The sequence below is a fragment of the Delphinapterus leucas genome, chromosome 5 (genome assembly GCF_059928025.1).
Source record: "Delphinapterus leucas isolate spDelLeu-1000000601 "Yukka" chromosome 5, BTC_Dleu_Yukka2, whole genome shotgun sequence".
NCBI classification, from domain to species: Eukaryota; Metazoa; Chordata; class Mammalia; order Artiodactyla; family Monodontidae; genus Delphinapterus; species Delphinapterus leucas.
In genome coordinates this window covers 64,928,834-64,941,547 of record NC_143133.1, presented here as the reverse complement: position 1 = coordinate 64,941,547, position 12,714 = coordinate 64,928,834, and the positions used below count along the sequence as shown (strand labels likewise).

The window sequence follows — 12,714 nt, the reverse complement described above, 5'->3', positions numbered from 1 at the left end:
AGCAGTTCTAAGAGGGAAGTTTATAGCTATACAAGCCTACCTCAAGAAACAAGAAAAATCTCAAATAAACAAACTAACCTTACACCTAAAGGAACTAGAGAAAGAAGAACAAACAAAACCCAAAGTTAGTAGAAGGAAAGAAATCATAAAGATCAGAGCAGAAATAAATGAAATAGAAACAAAGAAAATGATAATAAAGATCAATAAAACTAAAAGCTGGTTCTTTGAGAAGATAAACAAAATTGATAAAACTTTAGCCAGACTCATCAAGAAAAAGGGGGAGAGGACTCAAATCAATAAAATTCGAAATGAAAAAGGAGAAGTTACAATGGACACCACAAAAATACAAAGCATCCTAAGAGACTACTACAAGCAACTCTATGACAATAAAATGGACAATCTGGAAGAAATGGACAAATTCTTAGAAAGGTATAGCCTTCCAAGACTGAACCAGGAAGAAATAGAAAATATAAACAGACCAATCACAAGTAATGAAATTGAAACTGTGATTAAAAATCTCCCAACAGGGCTTCCCTGATGGCGCAGTGGTTGAGAGTCCGCCTGCCAATGCAGGGGACACAGGTTCGTGCCCCGGTCTGGGAAGATCCCACATGTCGCAGAGCAGCTAGGCCCGTGAACCGTGGCCGCTGAGCCTGTGCGTCCGGAGCCTGTGCTCTGCAACGGGAGAGGCCACAACAGTGAGAGGCCCACGTACTGCTAAAAACAAACAAACAAACAAAAAATGGTCAGAAGACCTAAATAGATATTTCTCCAAAGAAGACATATGGATGGCCAAGAGACACATGAAAAGCTGCTCAACATCACTAATTATTAGAGAAATGCAAATCAAAACTACAATGAGGTATCACCTCACACCGGTCAGAATGACCATTATCAGAAAATCTACACACAACAAATGCTGGAGAGGGTGTGGCGAAAAGGGAACCCTCTTGCACTGTTGGAGGGAATGTAAATTGAGAGAGCCACTATGGAGAACAGTATGGAGGTTCCTTAAAAAACTAAAAATAGGGCTTCCCTGGTGGTGCAGTGGTTGAGAGTCCACCTACCGATGCAGGGGACGCGGGTTCGTGCCCCAGTCCGGGAGGATCCCACATGCTGCAGAGTGGTTGGGCCCGTAAGCCATAGCCACTGAGCCTGCGCGTCCGGAGCCTGGGCTCCACAACGGGAGAGGCCACAGCAGTGAGAGGCCCGCGTACCAAAAACAAAACAAACAAACAAAAAAACTAAAAATAGAATTACCATATGACCCACCAAAGGGGGAAAGCAGCGGCAGGTGGGGTGTGTGTGTGTGTCTGTGTGATGAATTGGGAGATTGGGATTGACATATGTATACTAATATGTATAAAATGGCTAACTAATAAGAGCCTGCTGTATAAAAAAAATTATTTCAAAATAAAATAGTAAAAAAAGAAAAGAACCTGCTGTATTAAAAAAATAAATAAAATACAAATATATATATATATATATACCTTCCATTCCCTACTTAAATGTTCAGTCTTTTCTCTAGTTTCTTGAACATATGTTCTAATATCCTTGTCTACTAATTCTATCACCTGTTTCATCCCTAGGTTAGTTTTAATTGATTTTTCTCCTCATTATGGATTGTATTTTTCTGCTTCTTTGCATGCTCAGCAATTTTTGACTGGATACAAGACATTATAAAATTTACCTTGTGAAGAGCTGAATATTTTCATAATTTTATAAGTAGTATAAAGATCTTAACTGAGTTCCAGAGCTTTGTTCTAGAACTCAGTTAAGCTTATTGGAAACAGATCCTTTCAGATCTAACTCTTAAGTTTATTTATCCAGGACCAGAGCAGCATTTAGTCTAGGAATAATTTTCCCCCACCCCTGAGACAAGACTCTTCTTAGAATTATAACCAGTCTTTGCAAATTATGAGATTTTCCAGTCTGTCTGTTAGGAACAGGGACTATTTCTGGCCTTTCGTGAGCTCCAAGAACTGGTCACTCTTCCCTCTAATCCTTTCAGGTGGTTCTTTTCCTGACCCTAGGTAATTTCCTCACACACATTCACAGATCGGCACTCAACCAAAAACTAAAGGGGACCCTCTGCACATCTCCAGAGGTGTCTCTCTGTGCTGCTCTCTCTGATTGTGGAATCTGCTCTGTGAATTCTGTTGACCTTGGCTCCCTTGGACCAGCAACTCCAAGGGAGAGTTGGGGAAATACTGCTGGGTTCCACTTGGGTTCCCAACTCTCTGAGGCCTGGAAATTTTCTCTAGGCAGTAAGCTGCAGGCAATTGTGGCCTTACCTCATTTGTTTCCCATCTCTCAGGGATCATTGTCCTTGTTTGCCTAGTGTCAATATCTTGAATTCTGTTATTTCCTATATTTTGTTCAGTTTTGATTGTTTCAGGTGGGAGAGTAAATCAAGTCATTGTTACTCCATCTTGAGTAGAAGCAGAAGCTGTCTAAAAAAGCAAAACATCCTGGTCTAAATCATTGAATTACAACACCTTAAACAACAACAACAAAAATAAACAAATAAACATTAAGATAGTACCTGTCTTAGTTCAGGGGCTATAACAAAGTACCATAGCCTGGATGGCTTATAAACAGAAATTTCTTTCTCACAGTCTGGAGGCTGCAAGTCTGAGATCAGGGTGCCAGCATGGTCAGGTTCTAGTGACAGCCCTCATCTAGGTTGCAGACTGCTGACTTCTTGTTATACCCTCACATGGTAGAGGAAAACACCCAGGTGACCTAGTTCTTTGGCCTCTTCTTATACAGGCACTTAATTACATTCATGAGGGCTCCACTCTGATGACCTAGGTATCTCCTTAAAGGTCCCTTCTACAAATACTATTACTTTGGGGATTAGATTTCAACATAAAAAATTTTGGGAGGACACAAACTTTCAGTCCATAACAACACCAAAGTGTATTTTGACTCAATATAAAAATGCCTTTCTATAATGACAGTTATATAAAAATGGAATAGTTTTCCTTGAAAAGTAGTGTGTTCCCTGTTACTGCAGATGTTAACAGTGGTTATAAGCATTGTCTGGATATTGTGGGAAATATGAAAGTAGGGTCTGCAAACCGCAGCCCGCAGGCCAAATATGTCCCACCACCTGTTTCTGTCAATAAAGGTTTATTGACACACAGCCATACACATTTTTTTACATATTGTGTGTGGTGCTTTTATGCTACAGCGGCATAATGGAGCAGTTGTGCTAGAGGCTCTGCCCTTTACAGCCTAAAATATTTACTATCTGGCCCTTTGCAGAAAAAGTTTGCCAACCCGTTTTAAAGCTTCTGATATGGCTGATGTGACAAAGCAACTTCTCTGATTTCTTCCCAATTTGAGATTCTATGAGTCTGTGGAGGCAGGGAATAAGTTTCTTATCTAATAACAAGTTTTGCATCTTCCTCTCTCACATATTTATGTTTATTTTAATATAATATTCTGCTCCCCACTTCCGTTTTCTGGGTAAAGTTGATCCTCCCCAAATAGTCCTATACTTGTCCTTTAATTTTGCATATCTCCTCCCCACCACCATATAATCCTAGTGATGCAGTATCAATGTATACACTTTACCCCTACTACTTCTACTCTGCTCCTTTTTTTCTTTCCCCTTTACCTTCCCGCTTTCTCTTCTCCCTTTCTCTTTCTTCCCCCCATCTCTCTCCCCCTTTCTCTTTCTCTTCCTTCTCTTCCTTCTTCCTCTTCTCTTTTATTCAATAATTATTTATAAACACCTCACCAGACTATTTTAGACATTGGGGCTACAGAAGTTATAAGACAGTCTCTGCCATCACAAAGCTTACATTGGTACCTCAATTTGAAAAGCAGCCATTGTATGTTCCCAGGTCACAAACAAGCGAGTGTCACCAAAAAGGATTTCAGGGAATCCAAGGAAAGACACACTCACCAACTTTCAAAATGTAGGAAAACCCAGAGTGATCATTCCCTGGCAAGGCAGGCTTGCTTTCATAGCCATGTCAACTGGCTGTTAAGAATCTTAAGTGGACAAACCTCCTGATGACAAAACATTTTTCAATATTTAACTAAAATGAGAGTGAGAAAGGATTGGGCACCACTGTCCCCAAAGAACAACCACGATGCCACATGATTTTGTATATGTGCCATGTCAAAATGTTCTCACCTCTAGTTGCTGAAAGAGGTTTTCTTTTGTGGATGAAAGGTACAATCTGAAAGGGCATTTGACAACATGAAGTAAATTATATTTCAGGAACCACCAATGCCCCACAGCCAATCTTCCTAATTTTATTGAAAACTAAAAATAGCTTCTGCTTCAATATCCATGTAAAACCTCTTCATTCTAATTTCTGTTAATTGTTTTTTTAAAGCAAAGTCTTCTTGAGGAGAATACTTTTTTATTACTTTCAATTTTTTTCTCAGAAACTTGAATTTAATAGAGGATTAGAATAAATTATGATACTGGAAAGTAAGCAATGCTAGTTATGGAGGATTCTGTAACTGCGATCCATTTAACCCAAGAATTTAACAGTGTCTTCATTTCCAAATTGAGCTTTGTGCTTTGGATGTTAAACTCTAGTTTACAGAAAACTTCTAAAATGGAATTGCTACAAAGTTCTCCAGTTGTTTCAAACACAGGGACCTACTATTTGGCAAACCTGCTTGATCTTTGTTTCTTTGTTCTCTTCTTGAATTCTGCTGCTGTCCTATTTCTCTGGGTACACAGTTTATATAGTTGTTAAAATGCTTTCAAATTGAAATATCTGCTCAAGGAAGGTACTAAGTAGGTCTGATAAGTAACTACCTTGACATTATGTTGCCTTGAATAAAATTTCCAACATCAACTACTGAATAAGGAAATAGCTCTAATCTTGCCTATTACTTCTTTCTACTTTATTTGAACAGGACAACTTAAAATTGACTATATTTCTGAAAATAAAAGAAAGATATATAATGGGTTTATCAAAATTCCTCTTACCTGCTAAAAATATTACAGAAGGACTATCTACAGATAAAGATTAAGCAAATGCTATGAAAAAGTCACTGAGTTTAATGCAACATACAAAGGAAATGTATGTTATTATATTTTTACTTACTATCCTCAAGACAGGAAAATTTCTGATTAATTTTTGTTAAGATTTACTGTGAGTTCTTATTTAATATGCTTGATTACTTGGAAATTGTCATTTTCCACTACTTAAATCTATAATCTTTTGTGTTGCTTCTGTATAAATGATGGTGGATAATGTATATGATTACACATGAAAAAGTTTTAATTTAGTATATGTACAATATACAAAAAGATGGATAAATTGGACTTCATCAAATGTTTAAATATATATTATCAAGAGGAAAAACTTTAACGCTGTAAAGGACACTATCAAGAAAATGAAAACACCCACAGAATGGGAGAAAATATTTTCAAATATATTTGATAAGAGACTTGTATCCAGAAATTATAAAGAACTCTTGCAACTGACAATAAAAAAGACAAATATCCCTATCAAAAAACAGGCGAAGGATCTGAATAGCCATGTTTCCAAAGAAAATACACAAATAGCCAATAAGCACATGAAAAGATACTCAACATCATTAGTCATTACGGAAATGCAAATCAAAACCACAATGAGATACCACGTCCCACCGACTAGGATGATTATAAAAATAATAATAATAGAGGAAAATAACAAGTGTTGGTGAGGACAGAGAAATTGGAATGCTTTTTATACATTACTGGTGGGAAAGAAAATGGTGCGATTACTTTGGAAAACAGATTGGTAGTTCTCTCAAAAACGAAAACATAAAATCATCATTTTACTCGGCAATGCCATTCTTAGATATATGTGCAAGAGAAATGAGAAAAAGGTGTCCAGGGCTTCCCTGGTGGCACAGTGGTTGAGAATCTGCCTGCTAATGCAGGGGACACGGGTTCGAGCCCTGGTCTTGGAGGATCCCACATGCCGCGGAGCAACTAGGCCCGTGAGCCACAACTACTGAGCCTGCGCATCTGGAGCCTGTGCTCCGCAACAAGAGAGGCCGCCATAGTGAGAGGCCCGCACACCGCAATGAAGAGTGGCCCCCACTTGCCACAATTAGAGAAAGCCCTCGCACAGAAACGAAGACGCAACACAGCAAAAATAAATAAATAAATTAATAAACTCCTACCCCCAACATCTTCTTTAAAAAAAAAAAAGGTGTCCAAACAAAAACTTGTATATGAATGTTCATAGCAGCACTATTCACAATAGCCAAAAGGTGGAAACAATCCGAACAGATGAACAAATAAACAAAATGTCTTTATCTAGATAATGGAATATTATTCAACCCATAGAGAAGAATCAAGGACTGATACATAATGCAACATGGATTGAGCTTTGAAAACATCATGCTAAGGGAGACAAATCAGATAGAAAAGGCCACCAATTGTATGATTCCATTTATATGAAATGTCCAGAATGGGAAAATCCATAGAAACAAAAAATAGATTGCTGGTTGCCAGGAGTTGAGGGGAAGGAAGAATGAAGAGTGACTGCTACTGGATATGGGGTTTCTTTTTGGGGTGATCAAAATGTTCTGGAATTAGTGGTGATGGTTGCACAACTTGTATACTTTGAAAGGTTGAATTTTAAGCATTTGAATTATATCTTAATCAAAAAGTTGTATGAGAAAAAAATGCTAGCGTATGGCTGAGATCAAACCCACATAGAAAAAAAAAAAAACACACATAGACCATGCAAACAAATTAATTTTATCTGACTCATAAACATAAAGGTGACATCAGAGTAATTCTTTATAATGCTATTACATTGTATATATTTACCTGGCTTAAAATTTTAAGTTGTAAATTATTTACTATGCTAGTGTTAACTTGGGGGAAAATTAAAGTTCAATTTATGAAAATTAGAAGGAAACAGGCTGTTGGTGGTTCCAATGAAATTTATCAACTTGATAATAATTTTCATAAACATATTAACAAATATTTATTAAACCTATACTATTAAGAGAACATGATGAGCATTTTGGTAGATTATCTACTATAAGACCAGCACTGTACTAGGTTCCATGGGGTTTATATAAATGACAGTCCTTGTTTGAAATCTGGTTCAGGAAACAAGACTAAAGTAAATGAAGCACTTACGGAGCAAGTGTGGTATATATTTTAGGACTGAATGGTATGTACAGACTCCTAGAATTGCAATCCTTAGTACTCTTTGATCTCAAACTTCTCTTTTTGCAGGTCCCGACTTTAGGAATTAAGTGTGATAGGGTTGTGAAAAGGGGCAAACCCATTAATCTATTCAATAGATATTTAGTGAGCCTGCTATGTGCCAGAGATCTAAATGCCACTAATTGAAATTATTACAGAAATGAAAATGACTCAGTTTAGCTATGTGCATCTAGCATTATGGGAAGGAAATGAGAGGGATTTCAATCAGCTTAATAGCAGACATTTTTCACTGTTGAACTTCCCCGGTTCAGTCCTATCCTGTGACAGCATATTAACAATCAGAAGAAGCAATGAAATTTGTGGTTAGGAAATACAAGTGTTTCCCAAGGTGCCCATGTATTCACCCACGTAAATATTTATATCTTTCTATTATCAAATACATATTCAAATTGGATGCCATAAATATTTAAATCAGAATTTAATTCTATTTTTCAGGGTAGACAGCTTGAGATTAAGCTACCATTTAACTTTACCATTAATTTTTTTTTCTCCAGAAAGAACATAATGGATTCTGGATTCTGTCGTCAGAAATCGACCAAGGTTCCACCTTTAGTTACTAGCTGTGTAAACTTGGGGAAGTCATTTAATCTCTCAGCTTCAGTTTCCTCATCTGTAAAAGGTAGGTAGCAATATTGCCTACCTTGCTGCCCTGGGTTGCAGCAAGTTCAAGGTTGTCCTGAGTTCAAGACTAATGTAAATAACGGTTTTAGCATTGTACCTGGTACTTCATAGTCTTCAATTAACATTACCTATGATATTGGAGGAAAAGGTTAATTAATCTGCCTATTTCTCCAATTACAATTCACAAAGCAGCCATGGAGTTCTTGGAAATGGTGGACGTATTTGGCCCTTACAATAATGTCTATTGTATTTTCACTGCTTTTTTCATTACATATTTCTGAAAACAAAAACTGAAAGTCTAAAAAAAGTCTTAATTATAAATAGGCTTTGGATGGGAACAATAAAATATTTAATGTAAGACAAGTTTTTAAATGGTAAACTTGCAGGGATCTAAGTTCCTTGAGATCAGAGTGGAAGAAATTCATGTCTAGAGAACAGAGAGGATCCTAGGCAGAAGGCAGGGACCTGAGGAGCCAGCCATAGCAAAACAGGAGGTTTTTGAAACGTAATGAGAGGTTTTGCTTCGGGCAACACTTGTGAAATCAGCACTCGTGGAATTGGAAATTCTATAAACTGACCAAGAAAATAGACGAGAAATTGAGCGATGAATGTCTTATTAAAAACTACAGGTCCTAGGGCTTCCCTGGTGGTGCAGTGGTTGAGAGTCCGCCTGCCGATGTAAGGGACGCGGGTTCGTGCCCCGGTCCGGGAAGATCCCACATGCCGCAGAGCGGCTGGGCCCGTGAGCCATGGCCGCTGAGCCTGCGCGTCCGGAGCCTGTTGCTCCGTAACGGGAGAAGCCACAACAGTGAGAGGCCCGCGTACCGCAAAAAAAAAAAAAAAAAAAAAAAAAACCTACAGATCCTCTTATGGCCTGCATCCTTGAATTAGTAGGCATCCTTTCAAAGTTAAGGATGATAAGACACAGGAGGGTTTAATCATTTGCCGTAAGTCACTAACAATATTCTTATTCTAAAAGTTTGTAGTTAGGTCCAGGCTTAATATTTCTCACTGTGAACTTGCTGAGGGAGATGAATTTCATACAGACAGAAAGTAGATTAGTGTTTGCCAGGGGCTGGGCATGGGGAGTGGATGGGGACTGACTGCTACTGGATATGGGGTTTCATAATTAAAATCAGTGGGGTGGTGAAGGGAAGAGACACGGTTCCTGCCCTCATGGAGATTAGTATCTATGAGGGAGATAGACAAGTAAAACAATCATTGTAGTACATTTTGTTAAATGCAATAGTGGGAAAAGTGAAGGAAGCCAGGTTAGTGGCATTTATGCAGGAAGTAAGTTCTAAGAATGAGTAAGAGTTAGTTAGAGGAAGAGGGATGGGAGGCAGCAGGAAGTAAATTATGGTGTTCCTGGCAAAATAAGCAGTATATTCAAAGGATCAGAGATGAATCAGCACATGGCATAGTTAGGAGTCTGAAAAAAAAAAACTAGATCAATGGGAACAGGGTGGGAAGCAGAGAGAGACCCCAGATGGGGGTCAGACCACACAGGGGCGCTCATAGGTCACATCAGGGAGTTTGAACTCTATCCCCAAAACAATGGAGAACTATCAAAAGGTTTTAAGGAGGCAAGTGACATGACCTGATTTGAGTTTTTGAGAGATTACTGCAGAATGGAGAATGGACTAGGGTGAGCAAGCCTGGAAGCAGGGAGACTAGTTAGGAGGGAAATCTTGGTGAGAGATAGTGTGACTGAACCAGGGTGGTGGCAGGGAGGATGATGGGTAGAAGGAAGAGAGATTTTGGAACTGAATCAGCAGGACTTTGTGATTCATTGGAATGCGATATTAGAGAGAAGGAGGCAAGGATTATTCTGTTTCTGGCATAGGCAACTCAGGACCATTCACTGAGCGGAGAGCACAGAAGGGGAGATTTCAATTTTAGAAATATTAGGCTTGAGGTGCCTCTAAAGATATCCACATGAATATGCATAGTGGGCAGTGGGTGATACGTGTCTAAAGCTCAGAAGACTGGCCTGGAGCCATGGACCAGTGAGTCTAGAGATGGTAATTGAAGCCACGGAAAGAGATGAGTTCCAGGGAAAGTATAATAAAAAGAGAAGGGATCTCAGGATAGAATCATGAGGAATACCAACAAGTAAGAAATGAACCAAAGGGAGGAGCCTACTAAGGAGCCAGAAGCCAAGAGGAAGGAGGAGAATCAGAGGCTCATTGTGTCACAGAAGCCAAAGAAAAGAAGAAGTGGTCAAATGTGTCAAATGCTAAAAAGAAGTCAGTAAGAGAAGGACCAAGAATTCTCTATCGAATTTAGTAACAAGGAAGTTGTTGGTAATTTTGGGATTTCAGTGGGAAACCAGATTTTAGTAGGTAAATGAGTGATCTGAAGATAAGGCAGTGGAAACAATCCTTTGAAGAAATGGGTCTGTGACATAGCTGAAGAGAAATGTGAGATCAAATGAAGTTTTCTTCAAACAAACAAACTAACTAAACAAAAAGAGTGGTAGGGAGTTAGCTAAATTTAAAAGATAAAAGGAATTAGCCAATAAAGAGGGGAAAGTTGAGGATGCAAGAGGGACTTCCCTGGTGGTCCTGGTGGTTCAATCCCTTGGCAGGGAACTAAGATCTCGCATGCCTCGTGGTGCAGCCAAAAAAAAAAAAAGAAAAAGACTTTCAAGATGCAAGAGAAGGGTTTTAACTGATAGAACAAAATATTGCAGAAGGCAGGAGGCATTCACTTTGGATAGATGAGGAAAAGAGGAGAGATGTCTCTTTCATTGTAACTGAGAGGGAAGGAGAGGATGTTTTGGATGCATTTGTTTCTGGGTTTCACGCAGTGTGTGCTGCTGCCAGCTCCTACTAGCTCACTGGAGCCAATTGTTAAACTTTCAGGAATTTTGAGATCTGGTTAACTTATGTTAATAGCTTGAATTCAGCCATAATGGGAATATTTACACCATGGAAATTGGCAGACACAGCAGATCAGAACTCCCCCACATCCCACCCTGAAGACTGTCAGTTATCAGTAATTTACCACCACACCCCTCGAGGTAGGAAAGTGAAAGAGCTCCTCTCTGAATAGCACCATTTTCTCTGTTGGGTAAGAAGGCAGATTTCGTGCTGATGTCAGAGGCTTGAGGAAAGTGAAGAGAAGCTGAATCCTGTGAAGCATGGCAGACAGAGAGAGCGACCTAGGAAAATACGAAATGACTACCAGGCTGAGGTTGAAGACCAACTGAGGCTGAAGACCATTAGTCTCTGTGGAATCAATCCATGCAGTTGTATGATTTCTCCTGCAAGCTGAGCAGCCTGGGGAGCTCAGCAGAGAAGGGAAGAGGTGATTTGATCCAGAGTCAGTCTTTTGCCTGGCAGTTGCAATGGAAGAACTAAATGGAGATAGGATGACAAAGCTATTTATAAGAAAGTAGCTGCAGTAATGGGCCATGGAACCCAAACTGTAAAGGGAGAGAGGTGAAAACAGAAGGTGATAAGTAAGGAGAAGGTGTAGGAGTCATGTTTTCCTGGTATCACATGCTTTGAGTCCTCTTGCTGTATCCTGGTCTCACCTTTGCAATTTGGTCCTCCCATTTGAAAGTGCCACTTTTAGAATGTGACAGATCCAGGTCCCTCAATCTTATATGGTACTCCAGCTTCATCTGACCATTAAATACTATATTGTTGTCCTTGTTTTAGACATCATATCTTAAAGATTGCAATGCCCGGTGTCATTGGAAGAGCTTAACAGCATTATTAACCACACAGGATAAATGAGTTGAAGCAAGGATAGGCAGATTTTTAACATTTTAGGGGGAATGATCTGATATTTGATCATTTTGATCCATATCACCAATGAATAATCATTGATATCCTGTAGTATATACAATCACTCCTGATCAGCAATAGTGAATATAATTGCCATGAGGATATCATTTTGCAAATTATTAGAAGAACATAAAAGTATTAAGTAACATGGGAGAACTTCAGAAAGTTAATGTAAAATCTCTAAATGGCATTCAAATAAGCTTATTTTCTTAGAGTAATTTAACCACCAGGAGGAAAACCCTTTCTGGATTATACAGAATTTGTTTATGGGGTAAGACCAGAAGCTGCCTTAGAGATGGGACTGTTAACTGGCAGAACCTCAAGAAAGAACAAATCTGCTATTATAAGACAAGACTCAGGGGCATAGGAACTAGTACTTTAATTTTAAGTGACAATGAGTTATTATAGCTGATACCTGCTTATATCTTCCAAAACATTCTAAAGAGTATAACTGTCAGAAATCTGTGTACTTGGTGGACTACATTCCCCATTTCGCCTTTCCCTAAGATTAAATAAATTGAGTGTAGTGCCAGTATTTAATTTCTCAATATGTATATGTTACAGGAATTTTCTTTCTGAATTAAAAATGTCATTTCACTGAGATAACTGAATTGATGGTACTCTTGTATTTGCAATTCCTCATGATTAGTGCCAGATTCAATAAATATAATTCATTTTCACCCACTACCCTGAGATTAGCTGATGTCATGGCTTTGAAGTAGCTAGAATCCCTGGTGCTAGGGATATAAATCTTGCCCATGTAACTTATGTTCTTTCTTATGAGGTAAGTGAGGGTGAATGGCATGTAGTTTTCATACCCAGGAAGACACTTCCTTCTCCATCAAAGTGATTACATTATTGCATTTCCCACTTGAATAACTGACCCCTCAAAAACATAGCAAACAAAGCTGTTCATTTTAGTTTCCCTCATACTAGATTTTTTTCTTACCATTTTTTTTTTCTAACCATTTTGTCTTTTCTAACCTTGAGGTATTTGGATACATGGTAAAAGGAAGAAATATCCTGGAGAACAGGAAGTGTACAATTTTCTTTCTTGTGTCACTCTTCACATTGGCCAGCAAG

At 38.6% G+C, this 12,714-nt stretch overlaps 1 long non-coding RNA gene across 1 annotated transcript in view; it reads left to right on the top strand.

Moving 5' to 3' along the window:
* Window positions 1-12,714, top strand: part of LOC149749139 (uncharacterized) — a 72,713-nt gene that overhangs the window by 18,882 nt on the left and 41,117 nt on the right. The window contains exon 2 of the long non-coding RNA XR_016393266.1: window positions 7,708-7,832. This is a non-coding gene — a long non-coding RNA (uncharacterized LOC149749139). The remainder of the gene's footprint in view (window positions 1-7,707; window positions 7,833-12,714) is intronic.